Source organism: Calonectris borealis, unplaced genomic scaffold, assembly GCF_964195595.1.
Source record: "Calonectris borealis unplaced genomic scaffold, bCalBor7.hap1.2 HAP1_SCAFFOLD_155, whole genome shotgun sequence".
NCBI lineage: Eukaryota > Metazoa > Chordata > Aves > Procellariiformes > Procellariidae > Calonectris > Calonectris borealis.
Genome location: NW_027441541.1, coordinates 68,995 through 83,901, shown reverse-complemented (window position 1 = coordinate 83,901; position 14,907 = coordinate 68,995). Strand labels below are relative to the sequence as shown.

At 47.0% G+C, this 14,907-nt stretch overlaps 1 long non-coding RNA gene across 1 annotated transcript; it reads left to right on the top strand.

Moving 5' to 3' along the window:
* The first annotated feature begins 7,163 nt into the window (after positions 1–7,163).
* LOC142077101 (uncharacterized) lies at positions 7,164–14,260 on the top strand. Its single transcript, XR_012671552.1, has 5 exons — positions 7,164–7,245; positions 8,997–9,055; positions 9,525–9,647; positions 9,955–12,739; positions 13,718–14,260. It is a non-coding gene; the product is annotated as an uncharacterized LOC142077101 (long non-coding RNA).
* Positions 14,261–14,907: the final 647 nt, after the last annotated feature.

The window sequence follows — 14,907 nt, the reverse complement described above, 5'->3', positions numbered from 1 at the left end:
GCGCGCACCGACCTTTTGATCGGGGACTCCGTGAGTATTCTCCCCGACCAGAGCAGGTGAGTGACTCAACGGTGCAACGCTAAGGTAAATGAGATATTGTTCTGGAGTATAAAACTGTGCATGCATTTGGTAAGGAATTGTGGCCACAGGTAAAGAGGTATATTCATATGCGTTTGACAGTGACGACTGGAGTATATGAAGTTGTAGGCGCCAGGGGTAAACCGGTATATTCATATGCGTTTGACAGTGACGACTGGAGTATATGAAGTTGTGGTAAAGAACGTTCTTTTTTTGGTAAAGATATGGGAGCTCAACCATCAAAAGTAACACCTTGTTCCCCCTTAGGATGCATCATTAAACATTGGGGAAAATTTGGGGGTAATCCTTTGAGAAAGGATAAATTAATTGAATATTGTACTAAATGGTGGCCAATGTATAAATTAGAAGATGAGGAAAAATGGCCAGAATTGGGAACCTTGCAATATAATACTATTTTACAATTAATGTTATGAGGTACCTTATGTAATTTGTTTTTTTTTTTCTTTGAGAAATGATCATGAAATTTGGAAAAAATATAAACTTTTAGATTTAGATTTTAATGTGATGATGATGATGATGGAAAATAAGGAACCAAAAGTGCATTGTTGTTCTGCTTGTAGCATAGGAAAATGATGTTTAAAACTAGGAGAAGAAGAGGAAGATACACAAATGTTAGTACCACCAAGTAAAAATGAAACTTCTGAAACCGAAGCAAGAGGAAGCAATACTTTTAGTCCGATAGCTGGCAGGACTAGAACCCAGCAAGGGTTAGCACCCCTTCGCCAGGCAGTGGGCCCAAGGGGGGAGCCAGTATTTGTGAAAGTACCATTTACAACTTCTGATTTAATGAATTGGAAAGAATTAGCAGGATCATGTCGAAAGAATTCTGAAAAGGAGTATAGACCTTTTCAAACAATTATTGAAAATCATAATCCAAATTGGCAAGGTATTAAAATTCTTTTGAATAATTTGTTTACTCCTGAAGAAAAGAGGGTAATATTAGAAAAAGCAAATATAGAAAATGAGAGAATAAATGCAAAAGAAGATCCTGCTCATTTTATGCTAACTCAAGACCCAAATTGTAATCCTAATAGTAATGATGGGAAATTGATGATTAAACAGTATCAACAATTAATTTTGTATGGAGGAAAGAATGGAATATCCCGCCCAAAGAATTTGGCGAAATTGACTCAAATAATTCAGGGAAAAACAGAGGACCCATCCACCTTTTATGAACGATTATGTGAGGCAGCTAGGAAATGGACAGACTTAGATCCTGAGACTGATGAGAATAGAGCAATATTTACTACTTTGTTTGTAGGGCAAGCTGCTCCAGATATTCGAAAGAAATTGCAAAAAGTGGATGGGATTACAGGAATTACTATATCACAGTTAATTGAAATTGCTTATAAGGTGTATAACAATAGGGAAGAGGAGGAAGAGAAAAATCAGGAAAAAGAAAAAATAAAAGACAGGAAACAAAAAGCTGCTATTTTAGCAGCTGCTTTTGTAAATGCCCAAGGATCAGCTGGAGGAAGAGGTAGAAGATATTTGAGAGGTAGAGGTAGAGGGTATTTGAGAGGAAAAGGCGGAGGAGGTAGAGATATGTTTAAACAATATACCCCATTAGGATTTAATCAATGTGCTGTATGCAAGAAACAGGGACACTGGAAGAGTGAGTGTCCAGAGAACAAAGGAGCAGTCATGACTCAGTCACAGCAGATACCACCTGAAGCTGATTTACTTATGATGGGAGGAGACTCTGAATGATGGGGACCGGGGGTAGAAAATGATATTTTCCCAGCTGAGCCCCTGGTTCCAGTAAAGCTGGGAGATGAAGTAGTCGATTTTTTAGTAGATACTGGAGCAAAATATTCTGTTATAAATACATGTAAAGGACCAATGAATAAATTTAATGTATCTATTGTTGGGGTCACGGGAAAGAAGGAGATAAGGCCTTTTTTGAAACCTTTAAAATGTAAAATTGGAGGAAAAACACTGATGCATGAATTTTTATATATACCGGAATGCACCATGCCTCTCTTAGGACGGGATTTATTGAATAAATTGGGAGCACAAATTAACTTTAAAAAAGGAAAGATCCAAGTTCATTTTCCTGAAGCTAATGCCTGGCAAGCCCAAGTTTATTTATTACAGACAAACACAGATGAATCTGAAGAAATTCCAGAAGAGATTAAAGATGCAGTTTACCCTTTTGTTTGGGCAACAGAGAAACCAGGAAGAGCGAAAAATGTGGAACCGGTAAAAGTTGAATTGAAAACAGGAGCTCGACCGGTAAGAAAGAAACAATATCCTATTAGTATAGAAGCCAGAAAAGGTTTGGAACCAATAATAAATAATTTTCTTAAATACGGACTTTTAAGAGAATGTCAATCTGATTATAATACTCCTGTCCTTCCAGTGAAAAAGCCACATAACCAAGGATATAGGCTGGTTCAAGATTTAAGAGCGATAAACCAGTTAGTGGTGGACATTCACCCAATAGTCCCTAATCCATATACGCTGTTAACAACTATCAATGAATCAAATGCATATTTCTCTGTTATAGATTTGAAAGATGCTTTCTTTTGTATACCTCTGGAAGAAAACAGCCAAAAGATTTTTGCTTTTGAATGGAAAGATCCTTCGACTGGGAGGAGGACTCAGCTCTGCTGGACCGTGCTGCCACAAGGGTTTAAAAATAGCCCAACCATCTTTGGAGCAGCTCTGAATAAGGAACTGGAACAGTGGTCCGGTAAGGAAGATCAAATCACCCTCCTTCAGTGTGTTGATGACATCCTATTGGGAGCAGATACTACTGAGATCTGCAAAGAAAAGACTGTTAGCCTCCTAAATTTTTTGGGAATGGCTGGCTACAGGGTGTCAGAGAAGAAAGCACAAATTGCAAAACAAACTGTAATTTATTTGGGGTTTGAGATTTCCCAAGGACAGCGAAGATTGGGAAATGGTAGAAAAGAAGCCATTTGCAGGATGGCACCCCCTCAATCCAAAAGAGAGTTGAGAGGATTTCTAGGAATGGCTGGATGGTGTCGCCTTTGGATTCCAAATTATGGTTTGATGGCAAAACCATTGTATGAGGCAACCAAAGGCCCTGAAGAAAATCCTGCCTCTTTAATGCCAAGTGAAAAAGAGCGTGATCTTAACCATGATTGTTTACAAGTTATCGAACAGGTGTATGCCAGCAGGCCAGATCTGAAAGATGTCCCTCTCCAAACTCCGGATGAAGAATTATTTACTGATGGAAGCAGCTTTGTTGTAAAAGGAGAAAGGAGGGCTGGTTATGCCGTGGTAACTTTAACTGAAGATCGAGAAGTAAAAGCATTACCTCCAAATACATCCGCCCAGAAAGCAGAAATTATAGCCCTCACAAAAGCCTTAAATTTGGCTAAAGGTAAAAGAGTTAACATCTATACAGATTCTAAATATGCTTTTGGAGTTGTGCATGCTCATGGAGCAATATGGAAGGAGCGAGGACTTTTATCTGCTAGCGGTACCCCTATAAAATATGGAACAGAGATTTTGAATTTGTTGGAAGCAGTACAGAAACCTAAAGAAGTTGCGGTGATTCATTGTAAAGCTCATCAAAAAGGGGACTCAAAAGTAATACAAGGAAATCGAAAAGCAGATAAGGCTGCTAAACGTGTAGCATTAAATACTATGATTTATGTTTTAATTCCATCAAAAGAAATTCAGGTGGAATCCCCAAATTATAATGAGAAAGAAAATAAATTAGCTATGTTATTACATTGTAAGAAGAATGATCAAGGATGGTGGATAACTTCACATGGACAATGTATAGTGACCCCTGAAATTATGAAGAAATTAATGGTCAAAACCCATGCTGAAACACATATGGGAACAGAGGCAATGGTGGAATCAGTAAGACGATATGCGATAGGAACCAAAATGTTATTGATTGCTAAAAGTGTGAGTAATAAATGTGAGATTTGTCCGAAAATACAAATCCGACCGCCTCCTGGAGAGGTAAAAAGAGGCATAACTTCCGGTGAGTATTGGCAAATAGATTTTTCAGAGTTACCGCGATGTAACCAATACCGATATCTATTGATATTGGTAGATATCTTCTCTGGATGGCCGGAAGCTTTCCCGTGTCGAACCAACAAGGCAAAAGAGGTTGTAAAACATTTGTTGAAAGAAATAATTCCAAGGTTTGGAGTCCCTTTAGGAATATCCTCAGACAGAGGTCCACATTTTGTAGCAGAGGTTGTTAAAAACATGAGTGAAACATTAGGGATTAAGTGGGATCTCCATACCCCTTGGAGACCTCAATCTAGTGGGCAGGTGGAAAAGATGAATCAAACATTGAAAAGACAAATTTCTAAAATATGTCAGGAAGCTCAATTGAAGTGGATCGAAGCCTTACCACTTGCCTTGTTGAGAATTAGGGTGACCCCTAGAGCTAAAGAAAAAGTGAGTCCATTTGAAATTTTATATGGAAAACCTGATAGTGTTAATTTGACAGGAGGATCAGAACAAATGCATGTAATAGGAGAAAAAGTATTAACTGAATATCTTTTATCTTTGAGTAAGGTGTTGAATTCTTTCCATAAGTATGTCCTTTTGAAGACACCTTTACCTCTTGAATTTCCAGTACACTCATTTAATCCAGGGGATCAAGTTTATTTGCGAACGTGGAAGGACGACCCTCTTGGAGAAAAGTAGAAAGGACCTTTCCAGGTGCTGTTAATAACAAACACTGCTGTGAAACTAGAAGGAATAGATTCTTGGATTCATTATACGAGGATTAAAAAAATTCCACCTGGACTGTGGACATCTGTATTTAAGGAACCATTGAAGTTAACTTTGCGGCGTGTTCAATGAGATACTGGAGATGCTGCTAAATTAGTGTAACAATTTGATTTTGAACAGAATTAAATTAGAGAGAGAAGGAAGATGTAAAATGTGTTGTTGTTAATAATAACGATCAGTCAGATTGATTCTCAATTTTTGTTATAGAAATCGAAATATCTGGGAACTTTTAGCCCGAGAAGTAACCGACATGTCTTCCTTTTGTATTGCAGCCGAAAATTCTGTGGGAGAGATGTATAGTTCTTGTTTGGTAAGAAAAGATATAAATTATACCTCCCAAGCACTTTCGACTATTGGTATGGAAATGACACAAGTAAGAGAAGCCACACTTGAAAACAGGGCTGCAATTGACTATTTACTTTTAAGACACAATCATGGCTGTGAAGAATTTAAAGGAATGTGTTGTTTTAATTTAAGTGATAATTCACAGTTAGTGGAGAAGAAAATCCAACAATTAAAAGATTTGGCATATGGGTTTAAAGAACTGGAAGGATTAGATTTTCTTGGTTGTTCTCGTGGCTTCCAAATTTAAATTGGCTTAGACAATTATTTTTGTTTGTGGTACTGATCGTTATTTTAGTTATGATTACATGTTGTATGATTCAATTTGTATCTTTTTGTAGAAAATAAGTATTATGAGGCTCATGATGTTTAACATCATAAGTCTCAAAGGGGGGAATTGTTAATGTTAATCTTAATCAATATTAATCTTCAAAGTGTTATCATCCTGTGTATAGCCCTCACCCAGAACTGGGTTAAAAGACCAGTTAATAAGAAACCAGAATGATGAAGCTAGTGAGTGGGTGTTTGATTGGAGGAGATCAAGATGTATATGTTTTAATTTAAGAACACTATGGTGATAGATAGAATCCACAACAAACTAAACTATATTGCTCGCTTCTGTAATTTTAAACAATGAAGACTTGTTGCTTAGAAGTTAGGTAACTAACAGGTGTGTGTTTTAGAAGTAGTGATAATTAATTTTAGCTATGGGAACTATAAACAGACGTGGTCCAAGCATGGCTCAGGGACAAATTGCGACCCTATAAGGTAAAGAGGAAATAAGTTCATGAAGAGTTCACTGCCCTGCCGACCACCAGAGACCACCCAAGACCCCCAAGAAGACCCTAAAGGCTTTAGTGCGCATGTGTTTAAGATGATGCAATATTATAATTAGTTCTCGGAAATGTAACGCATATGTAACAAGGAAACTTAAAATATGTATGAGAAGCATGGATATAAACAGAAAGGTGATTAGACCGTGTGTGCTTGATTTGTGGCAAGTCCACCGAGCACCCAGGCCTGAATAAAACAATATCTCTCCTGAGCGTGTGGAATTGGTTACTTGCACGCCGGGCACGAATCCGCTTTTCGGACAACACAATCCCCACCGTTGCACGGGGGTCCCTGCGCAGGCACCCGCACTGCACAAGGCGCCGTGCGCATGCGCACTTCCGGGGCGGGGACTACAACTCCCGGCGTGCCCCCCGCGGGCGGCCCGGAGGAGCCGCGCGCTGATTGGCTGCGGAGGATATTTCAACGGGGCGCGCGGCGGGGTCTGCACCCAGGCGGCGGCGGCAGTAGTCTGAGGTGCTGCGGGCACGGCGGGCTGGCGGGAGGCTGCGGACCCCCTGGGGGACTGAGGAGGGGGGCTGTGCGTCTCGGGGGGACCGGGGAGGGGGGCTGGGGGAGGCTGTGCGTCCCGGAGGGGGCCGGGGAGGGGGGCTGGGGGGGGCTGTGCGTCCCGGAGGGGGCCGGGGAGGGGGGCTGGGGGGGCCTGTGCGCCCCGGAGGGGGCCGGGGAGGGGGGCTGGGGGGGGCTGTGCGTCCCGGAGGGGGCCGGGGAGGGGGGCTGGGCGGGGCTGTGCGCCCTAGATGTGCTGAGGAGTGGGGCTGTGTGTCCTAGGGGGGCTGGGGAGTGGGGCTGGGGGCGGGGGCTGCAGTCCCCCAAGGAGCTGGGGAGTGGGGCTGTGGGTCCTGGCGGGGCTTGAGAGTGGAGCTTGGGGCTCCCACGGGGCTGGAAAATGGTGTGGTCGGGTGCTGTGAGCACCGGGGGTCCTGGGGCTGGGAGGCGCTTGCAAACACCGGGGAGGGGCTGCGAGCATGGGGGGCACAAGGGTTGCACCAGGGTCGGTGCACGATCACCTCCATTGTACGGGTGTCGATGTAGAGGCAGCCGGGCTGCACGAGGCAGCCGGGCTGCACGAGGCGCCGTGCGCATGCGCACTCCCGGGGCGGGGACTACAACTCCCGGCGTGCCCCGCGCGGGCCGTGCGGTGGAGCCGCGCGCTGATTGGCTGCGGAGGGTATTTCAACGGGGCGCGCGGCGGGCTCTGCACCGAGGCGGCGGCGCAGCGTGAGTGTGAGGGGCCGCGGGCCCGGGGAGCCGAGGAGTGGGGCTGTGGCGGGGGGGGGGCTGTCCTGCAGGCTCCGGGGACGGGGGCTGGGGGGGCTCCAGGCGGAGGAGGGGCTGTGAGCATCTGGGGAGTGGGGCTGGGGGGGGGGGGGGGGGCTGTGTGCCCTAGGGGGGCCGCGCAGTGGGGCCGGGGGGGGCGCTGTGTGCCCTAGGGGGGCCGCGCAGTGGGGCCGGGGCGGGGGGGGCGCTGTGTGCAAACAGACCCTCCCTGCGAGTCCCCACTGTCGCCCCGTGGGGCCGGGGACCCCCCAGCCCTCCCTGCAGGCAGACGGGCAGCCTGTAGGCAATGGAGGCCGCCCGCCTCAGCGAGGTGCTCGAGTCTGGGGGCTTCACTGGCCGAGTCGAGGGAGGAGCTGCTGGAGAGAGGGCTTAGAAACGGCCTTCTGCCCCCGAAACTGCTGGAGCATTTGAAGGGGAGGGACAGGTCCACCCTAGGGCCCCAAGGGGAAGACCTCGGAGCAGGGACTTGGGGTTGTTCCAGGAGCAACAGCTGGTCCCAGCCAGCTCGCCTCTGCTCCCCCGGCACCGGGATCAGACCTTTCAAAGCCCCGTTTCTGCCCGAAGCATCACACAAGCGCTTGCCCTCCCCGGGGGCATCTTTGGGCCTTGAGAACAGGCGCAGCAGCTGGGTTTTTGGGCTCAGAAATGGGTGCCAAGTGAGCTGGTTTGGGGGCCCAAAGCAGAAGCCGGTTTGGCCGTTTGTGCGGGGGGGTGGGAGGGCATTGGGGGCTGCAGGGGAAAGCAGGGGGTGGGCAGGGTGCGTGGACCCTCCCCAGGGGGAGGGGCTCTGGTCCTGCCGGACCCCGAAGTGCGGGAGGCCGGCATGCACCAGGCCCAACTCAACGTGTGCGGTGGTCTCTGGGGGGAAGAGGTGGTCTCTGCTTTTCAGACCCCGCACGCCCTCTTCGAGTCCAGCTCTTGCTTGTCGACTGCTTCGAATAGTTATTAACTGATTAGTCCTACAAACTGATTAATGTTTATACAATGTCCAACTATGATATTTTATCCTAATAGTCGAGTTTTGACAGCGGTTGGTTTACGACCTTGTCAAAAGCCCAGGCTGTTGCAAACAGCTGGAGCTTGTAAGGAGAAGGAGCTGAAATCAACGCTGCAGAGCTGGAGCTTCAATTAGCCAGAACCGTCGCAAGCAGGAGCTGGAACGAGACGAGGTGTCCGCTGTCTGGGGCATGCCTTAGCCAGAGGCAAAATTACCAGCAGCTGTAACGAGCGGGAGCTGCGATTCGCTGCAGTGTCTGTTTGCCGGAGCATCCGTCGGCCAGACTGCACTCCCAGCACGGCTGAAGAGCAGCCAGGCGCAGGCAGGGCTGTCCCCAGCAAGGCGCTCCGAGCGGCAGGGAGGCGAGTTGCCCTTCTGCCAGCGGGGAGCCCGGCCTCTTCCCTCGGGGATTAAATCCACGCCACGCGTGGATCCGCTCTCTTTGCGTGGAGGGTCTCTCCCGGACCCGTTCCCGAGGGCTGAAGTGAGGTGGGGGTCCCCCGGCTCTCCCCGGGGGGCAGGCGGCAGCACGAGGCGGCGGTGTCTCCCCGGTACCCGGCAAAGGGGAGCGAAACCGGCCGGCTGGAGCTGCCGGGGTGCACAGCCCGGCCCCGCACGGCAGAATCCTTCCCTGGGTTTTCGCCGTTGGCTGGGTGTGACAAACAGGTTCATTTTGTGCCTCCTCTTTTCCCAGCGTCACCTTCTGCGTCACGTGAAGAAAATCCTGCGTGGTTGATGCCGCTTGCTGCTCAGGTGATGGCACGTGTGGGGCCGGGGGAGCCGGGAGAAACATTGGTGCGTTCAAGGACGCTGCAGGTGCTCCACGTCAAACCCAGGGAAAAGGCAAATTTGCTGCCGGTGCAGAAAAGCTGATGAACAATTGCCGTGAACAGAGCGTGCCTACGTACCCTCGTTAGCGTAACTAACCCGGGTAGTTACGAGTGTTTTCCTTTCAGGGAAAAGAATGAGCTTTCATCTACGAAAAATTAAGAGCTGCCTGTGTCCTTTAAGTTCAAGTGTTTCTCTTCTGTTTGTTCATACTGATTTTATGGGCAGGTTGGAAATAGCCTTTTATTTTTATAGGCATAACTCAATTTGTAGTACTACGTGGTGTCAGGATAGTGAATTTTGGAGCACCCAGGTGTCACTAGAAACGGAATGAATGAGACACGATGGAAACTGATATTTAAACTTGATTTTTACTTGATTTTTTTTTCCTGAGAGTGTTGATGGCACGTTGTCCTGTGGCTCAATCCACGTTCTGTTCAGTGGAGTCTTCAGTCTAGGACTTTTAAGGAAAAAAGTTGGTCCTTCCAAAAAAGGGCTAGTCATTCATAGGATCGAGGTATAGACCTGGAGAGCCGCTTAAGTACGTGATCAGAATTAAAGCCAAATGTCGCTTCGTGTTGCTGCTGTTGGCCTTCACTTTTGTTAATTTCCCCGCTGCTCCGTCGTGGTTGGGAGCTCTGAATCATCATTTTTTTCACTCCCTAACGCATTTTTCTCCCCAAGGAGAGGCTACGTTTAAAAGTTACTTAGTTTCCTCGCAAATGCATCGGTCAATAAAACGGAGTTATGATTATTAAAACCACACAAATGACACCGGTCTTACAGATCTGGACTATTTCTGAACACGTGTTCATCGCGTGCAGATGTCATCGGGATACAGATCATCTGCATTTCATGCTCTGACAAGACAATCTGCTGAGACAGGGACGAGCTCCAAAAGAAAAAAAAGGTACAACGTCAAGGTTTTGTTTTGTTGTTGGTTTTTGTGGGCTTTTTGTGTTTGTGTTATTTTTTGGTTTGTTGTTTTTTTTTTGTTTTTTTTTTTTTTTTTAAAGAGTGCGATGTTGACTGGTGGCAGCCTGCAGAGCTCTCTTGCTGCCTGACCTCTCCTTTTCTTCTCTGTCACTCCTCTTTCGTGGCTGTAATTTTCACTCGGGTAGTTTTAGAAGAGCGATTTAGTTCCTCGCCTGTGTAAATGTGCTGGTAATACCTGGAAGGTAAATGCTTGAACCGGTAGCGAATAACTTGGCTACAAGTAGAATTTCTGAAGGAAGAACAACAACAGCAGGAAGCAAGTAGCGAGTTACCCCAAATTTGTGTGTGTCAAACACATCAAAGTTTTATTGCCAAACATTGTTTGGCAATGTGTTCCAAATGGCTCGTTTTGGTAAACATAAATTTTCAGGAAGTTCAGGGTTGTGTGTGGAAAAACGTGCCCCTCTGTCTAGGTGTCCTGCTACGTAAATAGCATGAGTCAGTAGCACATCCAGCGGCAGGGCTGCTGTTCCCTGCTCTCGATATTGCCGTAGTAGTGTTGTGATGTTTCGACCTAAGAGGCGGGTTTAGGAATGGAAGGAGAATGCCTGCGTTCTGCAAGGGCTACGAATGCCGACCCTTTTCTCTGCCTGCTGCTTTCCTGTGCGTGAGATGAAACTGTATTGTTTTTCTCCCTTGTTCCCGGTAGAAATATTTCTGAAGCTGTCGCTGCTGTGGGTTTGCAATTTGCGTTACTGCGTTTTTGTAGAGTTCTAGTTACGGATCGTTTCTGCCGCGGCAAAGTGTCAAGATACGGTTTTCAGTTTAAAGCTTCAGAAGCTGCATTCGCGGAAATCGGCGTAGGTGAAGCTGGTTGTTGTGGTTTAACCCGGCAGGCAGCTAAACACCACGCAGCTGCTCGCTCGCTCGCTCCCCCTGCCCCCAAAGTGGGGTGGGGGAGAGAATCGGGAAAAAAAAGTGAAGTTCGTGGGATGAGGTAAAGACAGTTTAATGGGACAGAACAGGAAGGGGAAACAATCGTAACGATAAAAGAATATACAAAATAAGCGACGCACAATGCGATTGCTCACCGCCCGCCGACTGATGCCCAGCCGGTCCCCGAGCGGCAGTCGCCGCCGCCCGGCCAACTCCCCCAGCTTATGTACTGAGCGTGACGTCATATGGTATGGACTGTCCCTTTGGCCGGTTTGGGTCATCTGTCCTGGCTAAGGTCCCTCCCAGCTTCTCGCTGGCAGGGCATGAGAAGCTGAAAAGTCCCCGACTAGCGTAAGCGCTACTTAGCCACAACTAAAACATCAGCGTGTTATCCACGTTTTTCTCGTCCTAAATCTAAAACACAGCGCTATACCAGTTACCAGGAAGAGAATTAACTCTATCCCAGCCGAAACCAGGACACTGGTCTTGCGCATGATCCCGCTGTGCTCGCAGGGGTGCTCAGTGGCTCCTCATCAAAACAGCGAGGTGCGTGTGGACGTCCGTAGGGTTGCGCTAGGGGTCTGGGGGCGTTATGTATTTTTGCTGTTGGAAGACGGAATAGAGCGTGTGCCTGTTAAATCTAACGATGGTCGAAGGTTGGGAGGGACCCTGAGCAGGTTTGGTGGCACAACTGCAGTTTTCAAAGATCTTGACCGTCTGGAGAAACGTCCTGGAAAAAAGGATTCCTCTTTTGCAGCGAGTTCGCGAGGACAGACGGGTTGCCGTACTCTTTAACAAAAATACTCAACTTGGGACGTATAGGGTGAGGAAATCGCGGCTCTACTTAGGCTTGAGAAAACGTACGTAGGTGTCTGTGCCTGTCACCTGCGCGTCTCTAGGCAAGTGAGTTCTAGCGAAACTAAAGCTGCCGATGAGCCAAAAAAAAAGGCACGGTGGTCTAAAACATGCATAAGCTCTAGTGGCCTGTCTCAACAACTGCACCAAAGATGATGCAAAATACTTTCTCCTCCATTCAGTTGTAGTCTTCACAGAAAAGGAAGCTTTGTGCTAAACGTGGTTTGTTTTTTTTTTTTTTTTTTTGCCTTTCCTCTCAGCAGAATGTCAACTGCCGTGAAAGTACGAGACGGATGGAAAGGATCCATAGTGGTCTGCAAGAACAAGGTATGCCTGTGATATGTGTCTGCATTTTTCCTAAGGTGCTTGTAGTGTGGACTTTACAGTTAACACGAAGAATGTGGCAGCTCTCCTTCTATCTGATTTTTTAACATGAAATATTTTAACACAAATACTAAAAATAAAGGTCTGTTCTGGAGCGTGGTACGCCTATTCAAGGCTTGCTTTCCTTCGTCTATTTTCTCTTCCTGAAAGCAGAGTCTTCTGTTTCTGTGTGCTTGCTATTAAAGGGTGCTGTGAAAATAATGTTGGACTAGAAGAGGAAAGGAACCGTTTGTAAGAGTTCGGATGTTCGGGAGAAACAGGCTTTGTTTTCACGATAAAAGCTTTATGCTTTTTCAGTCAGTCAGTGTTTAAAATACCTTACAGGAGCACTCGAAAACCTTACTGAGATACTAGCATCTGTGCTAAAAGCAATCAAGGTCAAAGAAGAGGCGTGGACAACACGGGACAAATCGGCGTCGCTTCGGTGTGTTTTCCAGGCTTTCCCGAGAAGCGGTAGCAGCCTCGTAACTAGCGACAGAGAGTCCTGATGTGTTTTCGGTGAGTTACTGATTCTCTAATGTCCTTTTTCCTAACCTGCAGCGCGTAATTTTGACTTCGGTTGGAAAGAGATTTTCCAGAATGGAAATCTTTTTCATTCAAAGGAGTTGCCTTTTACGAACTTCCCATCAGAATGGATCTTCAGAGATGACGTGCTTGGCAGCAGAAGTCATCCGCAAGGAGACTTTTCACTCTCTCTGGAAAAAAAAAAGGAGTTAAGTCGATTTCCTTGCAAGGACCCAAGCGCAGCACATCTTCCAATAGTCGACGTATGGCTGATCTTTGGTTCTCGGGTGTAACGGTCGAGAGATCGTAAAGACGCGTTCCTCCGCACGCTTGGGTACAGCCAACAGCGTTAGCAAACCTGCCAGTCCTTTTTGGTAGCCTTACGTATTGCAGCACCGGGGATTTGATATTCCCCACCGCCTGCCCTCCCCCTCCCCCCCCCCAAAAAAAGAAAGTTAAAATTGTCTAATTTCCAAACTGACTTGCATTGTTTAAACTGCAACTGCCAAATAGCTGTAGTGTATAATTTATTAGGTGTGCTTAAGCAGTTGGGTAGTTGCTCTAAACGTTTAAAAAGAGAGGCAACTGAACGTTAGGGGCTTTTTTCCTGATCTTTTGGCAGAGTGCTCTGAAGCACTTTATTTCTGTCTCGCTTTCGACGGCGCGTTTCCCCGGCAGTTCGGTAGCATCGGTCTCGGCGCAGCTGGCCAGGCGTCCCTCCTAGTCATGTCACACACGCAAAACCCCTGGTCAAACGATAGCTGTGTAGCTTGGAGGTAGATAATTTAACGGTATGAATTCACAGCTACGCAATTTCAATTAACGCAAAAGGAAAATCAAATATTTTTATAGTATGAGTCTTCTCATTGTACGTATGTAAGCGTGCGCACGCCTTTTTAGCATAAAATGAATTGCTGAGATTTGTTCTTTCTTTTTCATTTTACTCTTCAAAGTTTTACGCTTCACTTTCAGCTTTATCGGCCAAGCGAGCGAGATGCGCAGCAGCAGCAGCAGCGCAAGGGCTGGAGCTGCGGAGGTGGATCCGTGCGCGTAGATGCTGATTACGGCGCGCCCTTGTCCTGCAGCCTCACGGGGTTATCTCCCGGCAGCGGTGCTGTAAGGAAGGGACGAGGTGTTTTCCGACACCAGCGAGAGCGTTTACTTCTCTGCGAAGAACGTGTTCAGAATCGTGTCAATTAGTCTTCACGCTGATTTTAAGCGTTCGAATCGCTCGAGCTTTTAAAGGCGGCGTTGTGTTTCGAGCTGACCCGTTTGCCTGGCACCCTCCTTTAGCTCGACTGCTACCCTCTCCCTTATCCTGACCGAATTCCTCTGCTGCCTTCGGTGCTGTTTTTTTAACGTGCTGAAATATCCGTTGGGATTTTTGTTTTTCAGATGCCTCGCTGTGAGCGTCCCGTGGTGCTCAGGAGAGACCCCTGGCCCAGGTTTGCCTGCCGGTCGTTAGGCGTGCTGAGGGTAAGGGGCCGGCTGGCAGCCTGCGGGACGGGGGCTGGGGGGGGCTGCAAGCGTTTGGGGGGGCCGCCCGTCCTTTATCTTTCTAGCAGAGCCCCCCTTTTTGGCGGGGGTGCGTGCGTACATACGTAAACGGCATTATTAAAGTAACGAGCTGCCGGTTGGGGCCGTTTCCCTCGTTTTGTGTCTTTTTGGGGGGGTGAATAAAAAGGGGGGGTTGGGGGGCCTGGGGGGGTGATGATGTCATTTGGGGCACCCCAGCATCACCACGGGGGTGATGATGCCGTGGAGGAGCAGGTGAGTGGGGAATGGGGGGTCATGGGGGTCCGTGTCCCCCCCTCCCCCCCCCCCCCCCAAAGGGGGTCACAGCCCAAATTGCCTGAAAATTCATGGGGGGGCGTTCAAAAATTTTTAAAAACTGTAAATATATCTGTGAGGCCTCGAAAGAGAAAAAAAAATCTCTCCTTGTTACATATATTGAAAAATAATATTAATTTATACGTACAAAAGGATTTCAAAATAAGAACCTATATCTGCCCTATTATATAAAGGATTTTAGAGTATAAAAAAATTCGAAAGATGTATATAGGGTTTTAAAATACAAAATTTTAAAATTTTGTCTCTATAAATTAAAAAATAAAGAACTTCCAAATGCAAAAAGGATGATACATTTTATACATGAAGGAATT